The following is a 6,000-nucleotide window of genomic DNA, read 5'->3' on the forward strand; positions in this document are numbered from 1 at the left end:
AGAGAGGGGATTTCCCCGTTGTCTCTGCTGGAAGTGTGAAATAAACAGAGTCCCCATTTCAGGGACACCTCTTGGAGGTCTCTAGGCCGTCCTTTGGGGGTCTGTGAGCGGGCAAAGAGAGGGGATTTCCCCGTTGTCTCTGCTGGAAGTGTGAAATAAACTTAGTTGTTTGATGTTCGTCAGCTTGCCAGCTGGATTACAATGCTAATCTACGTTTGCTAGTTGTTCAATATGCTATACTATACTATGAACAACAGATAGTGGTTCATATTAGGCTATCTAGCACATGTTTACAATTGCAATTTTATATGGGTAGTCTGCTACATTCATTGTAGCTGGCATAAAAAAAATGTTTTTCCGAGCAAACTCATGTCTAGCTCTTAGTAGCCTTGTTGTTTAGCTCGGTAGCATACACGCTAGAAACGACAGCTATATTGTAATTACGTTTCGCGACTGACCGTACGGTAAATCACCTGGAGTATACTGTCTATGAGTATTTCGTGTGTGAATGCAGACATTCTCCTGCTATGAGATACATGTATATAAGGCCATCTGCTGATATTAGAGTTGATATGGAAACGCTAGCAACTTAGTTAGCACAGTTAGCACTGGCTTAGCAGTCCGAAACATGTTTACACATTTAAACAGTCGTGGTAGATACCTTGTTTGATAAATACACAAATAACAATGCAAACTTACAGGTTATGTACCCGAATCTTCCCCTGCTCCAAACGGTCCAAACAAACTAGGAATAGCATCGTCCTTCAGTTTCAAATGCTGTGCATATCCGGCCTCAAACTGGGCAATGTTTTGGAAGCTTTCGTCTGTGAAATGCCGCGCACACAGTAACGTTCTTCGAACCTCTGAAGGAACAGTGTTAAAAAGACATTTCAACCACTGACTTCGTCGTGGTTCTTCCGTCGGTAGGACAAACAGCTCAGATTTCTCCTCACATTTCAGGAAACAGGTCCTTGGCATTGGCATGACTGGATCGATTGTGAACTGAACCAGAGCTTCCAACAGTAAATGTTAGGCTGGCAGAGGGTGCGGCCAGCGCCGCTGGGTGTGGCCATAGCTCTTCGGGATTGGTCCATTTCGTTCCGGGTACCGCATGACATCATGCCGTACCCGGAACTAAATGGAAGAATCAAATGGACAATGACGTATCTCCAATGAGGCGTTTTGGGGAGGTATTTTCTGTGTTAGAGTTTTACTCGCTACAGGGTGTACTTTGAGGGTTTTGACTCTGCACACCGTTTACATGCATAAAAACCTTCATAACACACAAGGGGACGGGTAATAACCGGAAAAGCATGACATGGGAGCTTTAAAGAAAATGACTCAGGGTGCATCTGAGGTGGCATTTTTTAGTTAAATGCATCAATCTGGTGCACTTTGAGAGCAAAATGAAGAGATATATGGATACCTCTCAACATCTGAAACAGAACTGTAAACAGATTTACTTTTTCTTTATGGATATAAAAGAAAGTAAAGCCTGACTCCTACTGGCGGCTGGTTAAATGACTCCTCGTCCCTGAGTACACTCACCATCTTTCAGCAGGAAAGGAGAGAGGGAATCAATGAGAGACGGGAGAGAAGGCTCTGTGGGAGCTAGTGCTACAGAACTTGGAGCAGGAGGCTCGACCAGAGAAGGCTCCCCGTCAGACAACATTTCTAACACAGGCACAGCATTTCTGTATTAGCAGTCGGCTGGGCATATTTGTTGTCATGCGTCATGCCAGCGGCTGAGTACCGGCATCTTATCAGAAGTGCCGGTGTTATGCCGTAGATTGAAGCCTTGCCGTAGATTGAAGCCCTGTTCGCGGGGACGAGCAAAGTGACGTCATCGCCTGTATTGAGCGTTCGCCTCGTTTTCTAAGCGGAAAAACGAAAGATACTATTTACTTTCTCTCTTTTGAATGATATATTTCCCATCAGATTAAACAGCAAACGGCTGAATAAATAATGTGCATACAATTGCGTGGAGGCTCGTTTTAAGGACACTTTTCAGATCTGTCACAATCTTCGTATTGGAACAAACTTCCGTTTTTGAGTCCACTCCATGGGCGTCGCAGCCATTATATGAGGGTGGGACAAGTCCCCCCCACTTTTTCAAATGATTAGTTTAGACCCCCCCACTTTTATTATGCGGAAAGTCCGTGAATCGGTCTATCCACTCGCTGCACTTTGTCGAGCGCTGTGTCAGTGCTTCACTATCAAATGAAATCCATTCCACTTGCTTATTGAGAGAATGCCCAAATCAATGAAACTCCGTTCCATGTTTTCACTGCTACTTTGTACCAAGGCAGATTCTCACATAGCGCGCGCATGTTCAAGGAGTGATGTCATAGTTGGACAGCTCAGATCTGTTGTATGAAGCGATGCCGGTAGCGGAGGTAAGGCACACACACCAAATGTTCAGGAAATGGTTAATACAGCGAAAATCAAAGCTGACGATCTCTTGGTTTGATATGTTTTCTCCCCCAGACAACATGGACATAAGAACATTTTTTTCAAAGAAGAGGAAAGTAAGTCATCAGCTGGTAGCAGTTAATCAGTTAACAGTGATGGCGGTGTCTCACTTCTGGAGAGGAGTTTCGTCTTTATGTCATGATAGAGAGATACAAATACTGAATAGTTTAGATGAGAAAAGGCATCGAAATGCCAGGTTACTAGTATTTATCAGTATTTATTATCACTTCACCACCTCTCTTGACATCTAGGCACTTGAGAGTGAGTCAGAGGCAGAATACAGGGACAGTGGAGAGAGGTCCATTGCTGAGGTGAGTGATGAAAGGGAAATGACAGTTGAGAGTAAATTGTGATGTGGACTCTCATCCCAGGATTTTAAGGAAATCAGTGGGGATCTTGAACAGGAAACATTTCAGTCAAGGGGCATCATATGACCAATATAGACAGAAGAGCAACATTTATTTGAACATTTAAGTCAATGATACCATTCCTAGGTGAACTTAACATCCGTGTGGAGTCAGATCAGTCTCAATATTAATAAATGCTCACAGAAGGATTCACAAATGTATTTTGCGATTTATATATAAATGACTCTCCACAACAATATCTCTCAATGCACTCACAAATATTTATTGTTGTATATAAATGTACAAAAAATGGGCATTTAAACTGCTTTTTATTAATTCAAAGACAGCTCTGAATTAATAATCAAATATGTTTCCTTTCTTTACTACTGAAATTACAAAATGTACCCATCATTTTCCTCATGCTAGTATAGCCACATAAAAGTATCAAACCACCTGTTAAAATGCACCAGAATACAGGAAATCTATATTTTTTTTCCCCCCCACACCCCCGTTAAAAATGTCCCCCCCACATTCAGGATGCTTCCTACGCCCATGGTCCACTCTGTTATGTTCCTCCTTCCTACAGAACAGACAATGACAGGATAATATGTCATTTGTCAGTATAGTCCTATTTTTTAAAACCTTCTCTGTTGTTTAAGTGTCTGATAACCACGAATATAAGCAATGATATAACAGTAATTATATAACATATGTCAGACACTGTGTTATTTTCAATCAAGCCTAAAAGATTATAATGTGTTCAAACTGGCTTCACTCGCTTTAATTGCTCCTTTGAATGTAATGTTCCTCTGTGGTTTCCTACTCAACACATGTTTGTATTGTAATGCCACTCATATTTTATTTTTTATTGTATTTTAAGGTGACATTGAATGCTTTGAAATGTGCCCTAAAATAAAGTGTATTATTGATCTTATATCTGTGCCTATATCACACTATTAATGTTCCTTATTTTAGACTAGGTTAATCCTGGTGTCAATAGGGAAGATCTGCACTGTTCTCTACATAACATGTTCAGCAGAGCAGGTATTTCTCCTGCCAGATTTGGAACCCCCCCTATCATTTTGTCCAGGATGGTCATAGACTCACCAAAAGCACACTGGTGTTTGCTGTTCCCCTCTAGTGTGTGCTCACAAAAGCATTTTACTCTGGGCCCAGCAGGTAAAAAACTAAAGAGGGGCTTCCAAATCCGGCAGACCAGGTGTTGTAGCTGCCGGATTTGGAAGCCCCCCTATATCTTTGTCCAGGATAGTCACAATTTCACCAAAATCACACTGGTGTTGCCTGTTCCCCTCTAGTTTGTGCTCACCAAAGCATTTTACTCTGGGCCCAGCAAGTGAAAAACTAAAGAGGGGCTTCCAAATCCGGCAGACCAGGTGTTGTAGCTGCCGGATTTGGAAGCCCCCTTATCATTTTGTCCAGGATGGTCAGAGACTCACCAAAATCACACTGGTGTTTGCTGTTCCCCTCTAGTTTGTGCTCGCAAAAGCATTTCACTCTGGGCCCAGCAGGTGAAAAACTACAGAGGGGCTTCCAAATCCGGCAGCTACAACACCTGGTCTGCCGGATTTGGAAGCCCCTCTTTAGTTTTTTACTTGCTGGGCCCAGAGTAAAATGCTTTTGCGAGCACAAACTAGAGGGGAACAGCAAACACCAGTGTGATTTTGGGGAAATTGTGACTATCCTGGACAAAGATATAGGGGGGCTTCCAAATCCGGCAGCTACAACACCTGGTCTGCCGGATTTGGAAGCCCCTCTTTAGTTTTTTACCTGCTGGGCCCAGAGTAAAATGCTTTTGCGAGCACAAACTAGAGGGGAACAGCAAACACCAATGTGATTTTGGTGAAGTTGTGACTGTCCTGGACAAAGTTGTAGGGGGGGTGCCATATCTGGCAGCACCTGGTCTGCCGGATTTGGAAGCCCCTCTTTAGTTTTTCACTTGCTGGGCCCAGAGTAAAATGCTTTGGTGAGCACAAACTAGAGGGGAACAGGCAACACCAGTGTGATTTTGGTGAAATTGTGACTATCCTGGACAAAGATATAGGGGGGCTTCCAAATCCGGCAGCTACAACACCTGGTCTGCCGGATTTGGAAGCCCCTCTTTAGTTTTTTACCTGCTGGGCCCAGAGTAAAATGCTTTTGTGAGCACACACTAGAGGGGAACAGCAAACACCAGTGTGATTTTGGTGAGTCTATGACCATCCTGGACAAAATGATAGGGGGGGTTCCAAATCTGGCAGGAGAAATACCTGCTCTGCTGAACATGTTATGTAGAGAACAGTGCAGATCTTCCCTATTGACACCAGGATTAACCTAGTCTAAAATAAGGAACATTAATAGTGTGATATAGGCACAGATATAAGATCAATAATACACTTTATTTTAGGGCACCTTTCAAAACATTCAATGTCACCTTAAAATAAAATAAAAAATAAAATATGAGTGGCATTACAATACAAAAATGTGTTGAGTAGGAAACCACAGAGGAAAATTACATTCAAAGCGAGTGGAGCTAGTTTGAACAAATTATCTTTTAGGCTTGATTGAAAATAACACAGTGTCTTACATTATCATATATGTTATATCATTACTGTTATATCATTGCTTACTATTCGTGGTTATCAAGTATCAGACACTTAAACAACAGCGAAGGTTTTAAGAAATAGGACTATACTGACAAATGACATCTTATCCTTTCATTGCCTTTCCTTAAAACGAGCAACCTTGCAATTGTATGCACATTATTTATTCAGCCGTTTGCTGTTTAATCTGATGTGAAATATATCATTCAAAAGAGAGAAAAAAGCTTTGAAAACTCGGCGAAACTCAATACAGGCGATGACGTCACCTGTGCGCGTCCCCGCGGACAGGGCTTCAATCTACGGCAAGGCTTCAATCTACGGCATAACACCGGTACTGCGTACCGGTGAGTACCGGCCCAATTCAAGCACTGTATATATAATAACTATATGACAGACTTCCACAGAAGCAGCTTGTTCATACTTATTCGACATTAGTTATTTACCCTAGTCTTTAGTTTGTTAGTGCACATGAGAGTCACGGACATGAATTCATGGATCAAGGCAGACTGGTTTACAGACTCTCCTGTTTTGCGAATCCGGTGCTTAAACAAATAGCTCTACACCCCTGGCCGAAATGTCCC

The sequence above is a fragment of the Trematomus bernacchii genome, unplaced genomic scaffold (assembly GCF_902827165.1).
Source record: "Trematomus bernacchii unplaced genomic scaffold, fTreBer1.1, whole genome shotgun sequence".
Classification (NCBI taxonomy): domain Eukaryota; kingdom Metazoa; phylum Chordata; class Actinopteri; order Perciformes; family Nototheniidae; genus Trematomus; species Trematomus bernacchii.